Source organism: Cheilinus undulatus, linkage group 18 (genome assembly GCF_018320785.1).
Source record: "Cheilinus undulatus linkage group 18, ASM1832078v1, whole genome shotgun sequence".
Lineage (NCBI taxonomy): Eukaryota > Metazoa > Chordata > Actinopteri > Labriformes > Labridae > Cheilinus > Cheilinus undulatus.
In genome coordinates, this window is record NC_054882.1 from 20,162,312 (window position 1) to 20,175,734 (window position 13,423).

The window sequence follows — 13,423 nt, forward strand, 5'->3', positions numbered from 1 at the left end:
TTACTCTAATGCAGGGGTGGAGGACCCCTACTTGTATCAAAAGCTGCGGGGTTGATACGTTTCTTGCATTACAGTTAAATTATAATCAGTTTTTCTGGTTTCATTCATTTAAACCTAAGAAAAAAAATCAAAACACATTTTCTTACCAAGAGTCTTCTTTAAATTCTTTTAGAACTGTTTTATGATTATTTAAGTTATTTTTTGTAAACTAAAGGGGGCCCAGACCTTAGTTTGGGAAATGTTGCCCTTGTGTCTAAATAGCGGCACAAAAATGCCTGTAAGGGTGTCCCTATGGTTCAAAGATTATGATTAAGCGCCCTGTGCTCCCTACATTGCCTATCAAGTTGACAAACATGGTGCCCCCAAGGGTGTCCCTCCATTGGACTAAATATGGCCAAGTGCTCATATGGCGCCCTTTCAAAGGACAAACATGGTAAAGTGCCCCTGGTGGTGCCCCTCTAATTTTTATTAGATATGGCCAAGTTTCCATATGGGGTCCTTCCACTGGACAAAATATTGTAAAGGGCCTCCTTGAGTGCCAATTTATTGAACAAAATATGGCCAAGTTGCTATACTGCTCCCTTCCATTGGAAAAACATGGTAATTTACCCCCTGAGGTGCCCTTCCATTGGACAGTACATGTGAGGTACACCCATAGGGAGCCCTTTCATCTGACAAAATATGGCTAAGTGCACAGAGGGCGCCCTGCCACTGGACAAACGTGGTAAAAAATTGCCTACTTTGGTTCATTACATAATTTCAAAAAATATTCAGATACTAAAAAGATCCTGATTCAGATCAAATAAAATTGCCCAACTAGGTTTAGCGGGAACACGTCTGATGTGAACCACACCGAGTGATAAGACTTCCTCATGTTAATGTTTTGAGATTAGAGCCATAAAGAAAAATGAGTGATACAACAAACTCCATTCAGTACTTTTATTAAGCTACATGAGATAAACGTCATATAGACAGTTAATCATTGAAGGGCAGGTGAAAAAATAACTTTACAAAGCAGATGGATTGGTTAGACGCCATGTCTGTCTTCAGGCACATCCATCTTGCAAACCTCCAACCTGATATGAGTCTGAGAATGGTCCTGACCAATCAGTGTCATTTGAGAGATCAAGGTGGCAGTTACAGGCAGGGTTTAGTTGTACTGGAAGATGATAGCAATGGCTGCCACTTGTGTAGTATTAAACTCGGATGTAGCTGTAGTATAAGGGCAGTTTTATCAGAAGTGGTTCGCATTTCTTTATTAAAACAAGGGCAAAGAGCCACACTGAAAGCACCTTTTGGTGGGGGAGGTGTTTTTGCACTTCTACCACCAACAAGTTCAACCATTCATAAACTATGGCAGCACTTGTCTGTTGCACTCAGATTACTGTAGCTGCACTTTCCTACAACCCCATTTTGTCTTGCTGATGTGATTGGCCATATTAAGTATGACAGACAGACAGAACGTTTGTCCAATCACACTCTGGGATTTTTTTAAAAGTCCTGCCCTTCCCAAAATCTTTGTATGGGAGGTTTCTAGATGAATGTGAAATATATCCTATGCAATGGATGGGTTGCAGGGGATGGAGCCAATCCCAGCTGTCATTGAGCAAGAGGCGGGTCACATCCTGGAGTGATCACCAGGCAATCATGGGGCTGGCACAGAGAGAAAGAAAACCATTCATGCTCACAATCACACCTAAGGGGAATTTAGTCACCTATGTTTTTACTGGCAGCTACCAGCAGACAGTGCATCTAGTTTAAGTGTCACATCAGCTATTAGCATGCTCCATTTTATATTATTGCATGCTTGGGGGTCTGAACGAGTTCTGTTAGAATGCAATGGGTTCTATTTTGACCCATGATACAACATTTCACCAAGTTTCAATAGAAATGGACCAGGCGTTGTTCTGTAATCCCACGAAATATATCAAACTTCCCTAAACATATTGATGGTTTTAGTCCCAGTACAGTATACACAATTAAAGAGAGTGATAAAATAACATAAATGCATAACACAGAAAAAATGTGGCTGTGCATGTTAACAATCATTATTAATCTCTGTGATCAGAGATTTACACCAAGTTTGAACCAGGGCATACGAGGTCAATGCTAATAGTCGCAAATATTCACAAGGCTATGCAAATAGACACAAGTTTATCAGAAATAAGAGATAAAGGACACATATTTAGATGTCTTAACCGTTCAGACACAGAAAAAGATGAGAAGGCTTACAGAGAAGTAAGCTAAACAATTCTGTTCTTGGTCAAGAAACAAGTTTACTGAGAAACAGCTGGATTATCTGGAAAAACGAATCCACTTAAAGCTAAAAATATGGCATTTATTCTTAGCTCAACAGAGTTAATGTTTTGACAATCATTGTGCCTTGGAACAGCAGCCATAAGATAAGTGATTCATTTCCATGGTCTAATGGAAAATAAATGACTCTAGATGATCCCTCACTGTTCCTCCTCTGATTAAGTGAAAGACTTTGTAAGACAGGCAGACAGTCAATGAAAAGACAAGAAAAACACGAATTTAAAGGATTACTCCAAAGAGAAAACAAAGCTTAAGGGCTTATTTCCAGTGTGCTTACCTTTGCAATCTTTTTATGTGAAAACCTTTAGGTCCCCCCCTAAAACCTAGTATCCTTTTCTGTTTGGATCCATGTAATTTCTCTTCCTGACCACATCAAACAAGGCCAGACTTCAGCTGTGCCTTAGCATCCTGTCCATGGATGACTCACACAACAGCAGAGGTGACAGGTTACACCCATGCCAGATAAAAGCTGACATGCTTGAACTAAATCCAAAGACAACAAACCCAGACAGAACTCTGAACATACTGGGAATGAAAGACTTGTGACAGTAACCAGTGCAGTCCTTTAGAGAACTGTGCACAAGGTCTGACTAAAACTTTTAAACTATCTAGAATGTTTTAACTCCTAACAGCATACAGGAAGACGAGTTAGTAAGGAAATCCTCATCATATCCAGAGACACAGTAAGATATTTTAGTCTCACATCATTACAGCGAGTTTAAAAATATTCATTAGAATATGTTAAGAGTTTGAGGTGAACTCACTATTTCAGGTGCTTTGATTTTATTTTGAAGGGCCAAACTTTCAAAAGTATTTTCCTCAACTGGAGAGCCTTACAGTTAAAGAAGGTAACCCAGTTACACTTTATTCACATCCTCATCTGAACTTTCTATAGTCATAGCATCTGTCCCGCCCTCTGCCAGGTACAAATGGGTGTGTTTTTGCCACTGCACACCATTTCTGACTCAGTAAATTAAGGCTTTTAACATTATTACCCATATTTCTCAACACAATATAGGTTGTAAAAGTCTGATCTATGCTGTTTGGTTGTGTTAATGGCTTAAAAACAGTTTAATACAGTAATAATAGTTCTCATTTTTGCAGCACTGTTTGAGTGTTATTCCCATTCAAAGGAAACAGAACATTCTAGACTGTACTGTTTTAAAACTAACCTCAACTATGCATTTAACAAACAGGAATTGGAAACTTTATTATTTCAAATAACAAAATACTTAAAAAATAAAACTGCATGCATACATATCAATATTTACCCCAAAAATGGCAACTAAACTTAGCAAAATAAAAGTCAGGAAATTTGTGTTTGGTAGATTATTTCTTTGTTAGCAAGTATTGAATGGGGTTGAGGTCAGGGCTGCTGGCAGGCCATTACATCCTCTCCGCTCCCAAATTCTGGAGGTGGTCTCTGATAAACCCCACTCTGTGGGGGCGGGCGTTGTCATCTTGGAGAATAGAGTTTGGTCCCATACTGTGGAGATGTGGTACTGCCACTGGTTGCAGAATCTCATCTCCGAATCAGTCAGCACCTGGGGGTACCAGAAGCTCAAAACAAGAGGCAATAGCAACAACAGAATAAGCTGCCTGGCATTGGCAGAGGAGATTTGGTAAATCTTTCATGGGTGCAACCCACATACTCATCCCACAAATGCATGTTCCTTACAAATGTGCCACCATTTAAAAGGGAAATAAACAGGCTGTCCAGTGGTATAAGATTTATTGCTAAGAAGCATTGTTGCAACAAAGAAACAATCTACCAAACACAAATATCCTTACTTTTTGTGCTAGGTTTACATACAGTCATCGTAGGGATGGGCTATTGATTTTAAAGGGTCGATACTAATATTACAGTTCAGTGTTGCATGGAGGTCTGGAACAGTGCCTGTGAAGTAGGAGCCAGAGGTGGTAGTTTCCATTTTTATAAAGGGGGACCAGAGGGTGTGATCCAACTGTTGAGGTATCACGCTGCTCAGCCTCAGAGAAAGTTTACTCTCGGCTGACTCCGGCTGATAGTCAAACCTCATACACAGGAAGAACGATGCAAACTCTGCCATGCCCATGGGACAGAGGACCAGCTCTTTCCTTTTGCAGGGCTTCCTGAGGGACCATGAAGCTACGTGTGTTTTACAGACTTGGAGAAGGCTTACGATCGTGCCCCTGTGGGGGGGGGGTCAAGGGGGTCCTGGGGTTGTTATGGTCAGCAATCATGTCTCTGTCCGCATTTGGCACAAAGTCAGACACGGTCCTGGTGCATGTTGGCCTCTGTAAGGGCTGCCCCTTATCACCGATTCTTTTAAGGATTTTCTTGGACAGGATCTCAAGGCGAAGTCCGGGGGAGGAGGGCTTCTGGTTTGGGGACCTCAGAAATCCATCTTCTCTTTATGCAGATGATGTGGCCCTCTTGGCTTCCTCATCTGGGGACCTGAAAGACTGAGCTCATGGATAGAAGTAATGCAACTGGGATTCCTCCAGTGGGTGGCTAGGTTCATCCTTAGAGATAGGGTGAGGAGCTCAGACATCCTGAGGGACCTCGAGGCAGAACCGTTGCTCCCTCACCCAAAAGGAGTCAGTGGAGGCGGTTTGGGTACCTGATCAGGATGCCTCCTGTTGGAGGTCTTCAGTGCACATCCAACTGGGAGGAGACCTTGGGGCTGACCCAGAACTCGCTGGAGGGATTATATGACATATGAGGGGCTTAAACACAGTTTAGGGCTCCTTGACAGGAAATATTTTTGGATGTAGTTTAGTATTGTCTTACTGAAATATGCCCTGAAAGAGACTTTGTCTAGATGAGAGCATATGCTGCTCTAAAAACAGCTATCTACTTTTCAGCATTGATACTTCCTTTCCAAATTTGTGAACTACTCACATCATAGGCCCTTATGCAACCCCATACCATCAGAGATACAGGCTTTTGAAATGTGCGCTGATAACAAGCAGGATGATCCCTCTCCTCTTTAGTCCACAGGATATACGGTGTCTGTGGTTTCCAAAAATAATTTCACAAATTTGACCACAGAACAATTTTCCATTTAGTCCATTTTAAATGAGCTCATGAAGACCCGTCCCTCCTTTTTTGATATGTGTTGCATCCACAAATATTTTCATAAATGGTCAGATGTCTCAGTTTTAACATTTGATATATTGTTTATGATCTATTGAGATAGGTTTATGAGATTCAAAAATCATTGCATCTTGTTTTTAACTACATTATACATCGTATCCCAACTTTTTAGAATTGTGGTTGTAAATGTACAAAAAGTACATTGCACAGAAACATATTTTCTGCAGTAGAAAATATGTGGTAAAACAGACACAGGTGGAGGAGTGGGGGTGGTGTGCACTTAAACCTCTTGAAGATGAATTGAGGGTTTTTGATAACAAAAACTTGTAAAACCAAAAGAAAATCCAGAATCCACATACTTTGAAAGAGTAACTTCTGTTTCTCTTCAGATATAACATCATGATAAAGGCAAACAGTTTGTTGGTAAAAATAAAGTTACAAAGATGGTGATTTCAAATTTTTTGTTCCCTCCTGGCCTAAAACCTTTTTTCTTTTCTCAGATGCAACTCAGAGATTCTATACCACACCCAAAACCACAAGAACAAAAGTAAATGGTGAATATGATGCCAGGAGAACTATTTCATCCTATGACAGCTATACTGCCGTGCTTGACTGGCTTCCCAAACATTTCTGTCATAGTTTTACGTCTGTGAATAGTTTCTTTTTCTTATTTGGAAACAAGACAAAACTCTGACAGGTTTGGTGTCATGTTAGACAATGCATTGTTAAATACACTGTTACATACATAACATACATTGTTTTTTGTGTCTTATTCTACATATTTTTCTCTAAATACACAATTCAAACATTTTCCTCAACCTATCAATTTAAATATCACACCCTAACTAGAATGAGCAAACCCCCTATAAATTCCAGTAAGATGCTACAAATAGAGACAATGATTCATATCTGATGACTCATTCTAAGATGTGGACAATGCAGGTAAGGGTGTGGCTGGTGCATCTGCAAAAATGTGCGCACACATGTTTAACTTTTATTTATGCACTACAATGAATTCAAGGATACTTCTCTGTAAAATAAAAACTACTTAATGGTAAAAGTTGTCTCAAAGCAGCTGTGAAAAAGCTCCAAAAGCACAGATTTTAGTTTTATTCTACTTTATTTCTTCTTTTTTTAAACCTGGCACTTATAATATCCATTCTGCAATGTCAGCCCACCAGCTTGGTCAGCTATTTGCAATAAGATGATAGGACGGGTCTATTAGGTATGCTTCCCACTACCTCTACATCCCTGCGTTTTAGGCTTGATCTTAGTGAAGATAACTAAAAGATTTGAAAGTCATCCAGTAGTGTGTCAGTCTTCCTCAGACCCAACTATTCTGGGTTTCTTTGTCCCAATGTGCAGATTGACTCCTCAAGAGCTGTTCAAGAAGAAAAAATAAAATAAAATTCAGATTAAACTTCTGTTTAGGGTTAGGGTAAAGGTAAGGGTACCAAAAGTTAAACATTAGGAACCTGACCTGCAAAACTGGATTACAAAAAATTTAATAAAGCCAAATAAACAGTATGCTTAAAGGAGAAAACCTTTTCCTCATTGAAAACACTCTAATGCAGCTAATGTAGCTAAAGGCTAAAGCTAATGAAGCTACATAAGCTATATCGGTAATACAGCTAAAGACTGTACACCTTCTACGTACATCTCCTAAACCCTCATTTTATTCATAGAAGTAGCCATTGTACCGAAAGCTAACTAAGCTACATCAGCTTATGGTACATTTGCTAAAGCTGTCTTAGTTACATTACCTACCTAGTTAACATAGCTATGTTAGCATTAGTTATGTGTGCTAAAGCTCACTTTGCCAAAGCTAACTTAGCAACATTAGTTTGCGTAGTAACATTAACTGCACCTAGTGTAGCTACATTAGCTTAGCTTAAGCTAACGGAGCAAAAGAGAGCCACTGTTAGCGTAACCCCTTCTAAAATGGCTTTAAAGGTTCTTTGCAGATGACGTCACTCAATGGATGGCAAGTAGTAATCATGGCATCGGGAAACACTTCCAAAAAAGGCCATGTTTTGAGCACTTAACGACTCTGCCAAAAGTTCAAAATGCATAAAACAAACATTCTTGATTCTTAAGATACTTTGTGTCCCTAAAGAAGTGAAATATTCAGACAAATAAAACCCCAAAGAACTCTTAGAGAGACGATAGTAGGCAGGGCTTAAACATGCCTCTGTCTGAAGCATGACTGTATGATCCTTTTCCTGAAAGAGGTCCAGTTTGGTTTCGTTTAGTTTTGTCGTGGTTTGGCGCATAGAACTCAGATCCTGTGTTTCCTCAGCTGACGTTTGTCCAGTCTCTCTCATTGTGACGGGAAATCAGTCTCTTTTAGAAGATCCGGATCATTTGGCTCTGTAGAGCTGGTTGTTTGTCTCCCAAAGTACTTTTTCCAGTTTAGCTTTTTAAATGTGGATTAAATAACAATAAAGAAACTGGCACTCAAACAGAACCTAGCTACATTGGCTCACAATCTATAAGTTAATGGGCTCAGCTAGCCTCTAGAGGTAAATCTGTTAAACTCTGGTAAAAATAACTTAGTTTGTGAAATATAGGGGTCTTACGTAATATATGTAGAAATTTTCTGTTGTTAAAAATGACAAAGATGTTTTAAGGAGTGATGCTGAGATTACCAATGACTGCATCATTACTGTTTTGATTATTCAGATGAATACTCTCCTGCATTGGTCCTGTGTTGTTTACAGTTTTATTTTCTGCGTATTTGTGCCTGTGTTTTGAAACCTTTCACCCTGGCACTGTGCTCAGCCCATTTACTGTTACAAGGAAGTATTTTTAGCAAAGTACAACTGCACGGTGACACAGCACATTTCAGGACACATTTCAATACCAGCAGAGTGATCACTCCTTTACTCCTCCCTCAATCTCCTTCTCCTTTCTTCACCTCCTTTTTTAACTGCATCTAATTTCTATCATTTCTCTGTTTGTTTTACCTTTTTAAACACCAGCATGTTTGTCTTACCAACACACAAGGAAATAACATTTGTAGCATTAGATGATAGTTTTTATAACATTTTGCAGGTTTCCCTGATGAGAAGAGGATTTTAATATGAAGAGGTGATGGAAAAATGCTGCTGGGTTTCTATCAAAGCTGCTTGTTTGTTGGAGGAAACAGAGGATTTTTCATCGAGCTTTGTGTGATGATGGGAGAGGAGAGGAAACCTGCTATCATGCTCTGTGAATGTGCTGCCATCTGCTGTTTAAACACAACAACACAGGCAAAGAAGGAAAATGTCTATAGTGGGATACTCTGTGGATGAGTTATTTTTCAAGAGAGGAATAGAACAGCAGAAAATGTAAATAATGCAGGACAAAATGCAAAGCAAAAGTGGCGACTGAAAAAAATGCTGCTCTTCCAACTCTAAGAAGGTTTAAAAAGGCAAGAAGTAGAGTAAAGTATGTTTAATCAGAGCCATAAGCTCTGGACATATATTTTCAAAACTGATTCCAGTTTTGATGTTGAGGTAATCAAGATCATTTTTTATACTACATGTTTTAAAATGATTAAATCTCTATTATTTTTTTTTTTATCCATAGTAGTGGAAGGTACCAAAATGTGAAAAAACTACATTTCAGGGTGCATTCACACCAGAGCCTTTTGCCCCATGCTGCTCAAAGCACAACTGTCCCTCCTCCTTAGACTGTACCCACACAACTGCAAGTCGAACAAGGCCTGAGCACAGTCACTTCTGGACTCTGTAGGCAAAAGTATTTGGCCACATTTGTTAATGATTGAATTCAGGTGTTACAATCAGACCCGTTGCCACAGGTGAATAAACTCAAGCACCTAGCCATGCAGTCTCCATTGCAAAATGGGTCGTTCTGAGGAGCTCAGCGACTTAAAGCATGGTACTGTGATGGATGCAATAAGACGGTTTGGATATTCCACAGTAAACTGTAAGTAATATTATTAGAAAGTGGAAGCATTTAGGAACAACAGCAACTCAGCCATAAAGAGGAAGACCACATAAAATCACAGTGGGGTCAACGACAGCTAAGGTGCATGGTGTGTAAAAGTCATCAACGCTCTGCTGATGCCATAACTGAAGAGTTCCGAACTTACTAGTATAAGCACAAATAACTGTGCAGCAGGAGCTTCATTGAATGGGTTTCCATGGCTGAGCTGCTGCATGCAAGCCTCACACCACCAAGTCCAATGCCAAGCATCAGATGTAGTGGTGGAAAGCACACTGACACTGGACTGTGGAGCAGTGGAAACATGCTCTGTGTAGTGATGACTAACACTTCTCTGTTGAGTAGTCAGATCAGCAGGACTGGGGTTGGCGGATGTTGGGAGAACATTACCTGCCTGACTGCATTGTGCCAACTGTGAAGTTTGGAGGAGGAGGGATAATGGTATGTGGTTGTTTTTCAGGGTTTGGACTAGGCCCTTTATCTCCAGTGAAGGCCAATCTTAATGCTTCATGCTATGATTCCAACTTTGTGGCAACAGTTTGGGGAATTTCCTTTCCTATTCCAACATGACTGTGCCCCAGTGCACAAAGCAATAACTAAAGACATGGTTTGATTAGTTTGATATGGAGGAACTTGACTGGCCCACACAGAGCCCTGAGTCAACAGCACCAAGTACAGAGATTATGAGCTATAAATTCACTACAGAATGAATGGGCACAAATTCCCACAGAAACACTCAAAAATCTTGTGGAAAGCTAAAGTGCTGGGTATGTTGATGAGTAGGTAGAGTTGGGGTTCGAACCCCTGCTTCTGCAATTACAGTGCTTAAAAAATATATTAGACCACCTGTCATAAAAAGAAAAACCATAAATATTTTAGAAATCTTTCAAAACCTTGTTTAAAACTAAAAATGTTATTGTTATTTATTTGGCCTTTGTCCTTTAACACACATAATAACCAAAAAAACTTCATATTTTGTATGGCCTCCTTTGGCCTTGATAACAGCTTACATTCATGCTGGCATTGTTTTATCTACTTTTCCACAGTCTCTTTTGTTATTGAGTTCCAAATAGTTTCTAGCTGTTCCCACAGACTTGCTTTAGATTAAACTTTTGTGCCATCAATCTTTGAATCTACTAAATCCCAAATCTGTCAAATCTGGACGTTGACTTGGCCAGTCCATCAGTTCCAGTACTCCAGATTCCTTTTTCTTGGTCAAACAGTCTCTGCACAGCTTTGAAGTATGCTTGGGGTCATTGTCTTGTTGGTATATGAACCCACGACCAATCAGATTCAGGCCAGAAGGAATTCCATGATAAACTAAGATGTTGTGGTAGACGTCCTTGTTCATGATACTGTCCATTTTCACTCATTTGCCCACGCCATATCCACAAATGGAAACCCATACCATAATGGAATCTCTTTCACTGTGGGTGCAATGCATCTGGCATCAAAATGTTCTCTAGCTTTTCTGCAGACATAGACACGACGATGCTGACCGAAGAGTTCAAACTTGGACTCATCCGCCCAGAGTACCTTCTTCCAGTCATCAACAGTCCAGTGTTTGTGCTCCCTGGCAAATCTGAGGCGTTTCTGGATGTTTGCAGGCCTCAATAATGGTTTCTTAGCAGCTATTCTTCCCTTTAAGCCTTGTTCTGTCAGTCGTCTGCTTATGGTCATTCTGGAGACTTTCTCAGACTCTGATCTAGAAGCATTCATCTCTGCCTGAAGATCAGCAGTGGTCCTTCTTCTGTCTCTAGTACTTCAAATCTTGAGGTGTCTGACATCTGCTTCAGTTAACTTTCGTTTTCTGCCTCTTCCTTGGTGCATTTTGTAAGTACCAGTCTCGGCAGTTGACTCCAAAGCATACTAGATCACACTGTGAGAACACTTTATGTCTTTCCCTATTTGTCTCAGAGACCATCCAGCATCATGAAGTGCTTTAATACGGACTCTTTCATTTTCAGTGAACTCTCCACATTTTACCATTTTGAACGGGAATGAGGTATTTCAAACTAAATTCACCTTTGTATACCCAAATTTGAGCGGGCTCACTGGGCTTCTCTGAGAAGTCAGAAATTAATCAAGCATAACATTCAACCACTAAAACTCATTTTTCTGTTCAGGAATGCAAGTAAATAACTATAATTTGACATATTAATCAAGAAATAATAATGTGCTGTACTGTTTTTTCAGTTTGTTTGTTTGTTTGTTTTTGTAAATCAGTAAATTTGAAAATTCATGGATAACAATAATAATTATATTTTAGCATTTAAAATATCATTTGGGTTAAAGAGCCTTTATATATTGGTGTATTAACCATTGCAGAAACATAAGAAATGATTTTGTAATGACCAATGCTGTTAATTTAGAGCAGCTGTGGCATAAACCTTACTTTGGGTGGTGGTCTAATAAATTTGTTAAGCACTGTACATGTCAACGCTTCCTTAGCAAAACAAATGACTTGCACTGCTGTGCCAGCGGCATGCAAATATGGATGTCTATGAATAGGATCAGTTGTTTGCTTTTCAGTGCTTTCAATGCATGCTATAAAGGGTTTAAGTCTGTAGATTGACTTGACCAGTGTAAAACCTTCCACTTCTTGCCCCTGATGAACTCCTTTGTTGTTTTGGCAGTGTGTTTTGGGTCATTGTCTTGCTGCATGATGAAGGATCTCCCATTATTTTGGTTGCATCTTTCTTTAAATTAGCAGACAAACATACTTTTCTCACCTAAAAATGGGGTTTTCTGTTACAAATACTGCTGTCTCCTAAGTTGAGTATTAGATACAGATGGAAATACCTGGAAATAAAAGCTGAAATTTTGATCTCTTATCTCATATTCATCTTTTGTTGTCGAACTCAAATGTTTTCAGTCCACAGCAAAAATAAAAGAAATGGGCCTCACTTTTCCAATATTTTTGGAAGGGGGGTGTAAAGGCATAAAGAGAGAAGAGGGATTTGAAGAAACACAGAAGAGGTAGACACAAATAAAGAAAAGTGATAAGGCAGAATGAGAGAAGAGGTAGATAAAGGCAGAAAGAGAAAAGAGGTAGACACAGATAAAGAAAAGTGATAAAGGCAGAATGACAGAAGAGGCAGATACAGATTAAAGAAAAGAGGTAAAGGCAGAAACAGAGAGGAGGTAGCCACAGATAAAGAAAAGTGATAAAGGCAGAATGAGAGAAGAGGTAGATACAGATAAAGAAAAGAGATAGAGGCATAAAGAGAGAAGAAGTAGATTCAGATAAAGAAAAGAGATAAAGGCAGAAAGAGAGAAGTAGTAGATTCAGATAAAGAAAAGAGATAAAGGCAGAAAGAGAGAACAAGTAGATACAGGTAAAGAAAAAAGATAAAGGCAGAAAGAGAACAGAGGTAAATACAGATTAAGAAAAGAGATAAAAGCAGAAACAGAGAAGAAGTAGATTCAGATAAAGAAAAGAGATAAAGGCATTGAGACAGAAGAGGTAGATACAGATTAAGAGAAGAGAGAGGTGCAGAAATAAAAAAAAGGGCAGTACAGAAAGAGTGAAGAGGGAGATACAGGGAAAGAAAAAAGGAGATGCAGAAACGGATAAAACAAGCAAAACAATGTTTAATTAGATACATTTTTATCTGTCCTGGCTATAAATCTATCTTAAGCTTATCTTCTTGGATAAATAACAACATAATCCATGACAACAACTGACCAGAAAGCCTGGACCGACATAAATTAGCCTGGATGCAAGTCACATAAATGGTGTATGGATTTTATTTGCATAAGAGGTGAGCAAATGTTCCTATTGCAGGTCATCACTGGAGATGTTGTTAATGCAAATTGTGAACATATTCCTACTGCAGTGCAGTCAACTTCCGATTAGCTGGCATGGCTGTTAATGCAATAGTAAATAGGGTCTTATTGTACAGAGTCATGCCAACATCATGCCAACTTTTCATCACTGATTTGAGAGATTTTCTTCCACCGCAAGAATCTGAGGATTCATTTGACCAGACCTTTCTTCAGTTTAATGGTGGTTTATGACTTGATTTTTGATGCCCATCACCAACAACACATTGGCTCCAGATGAGAGGAGGCAGAAAA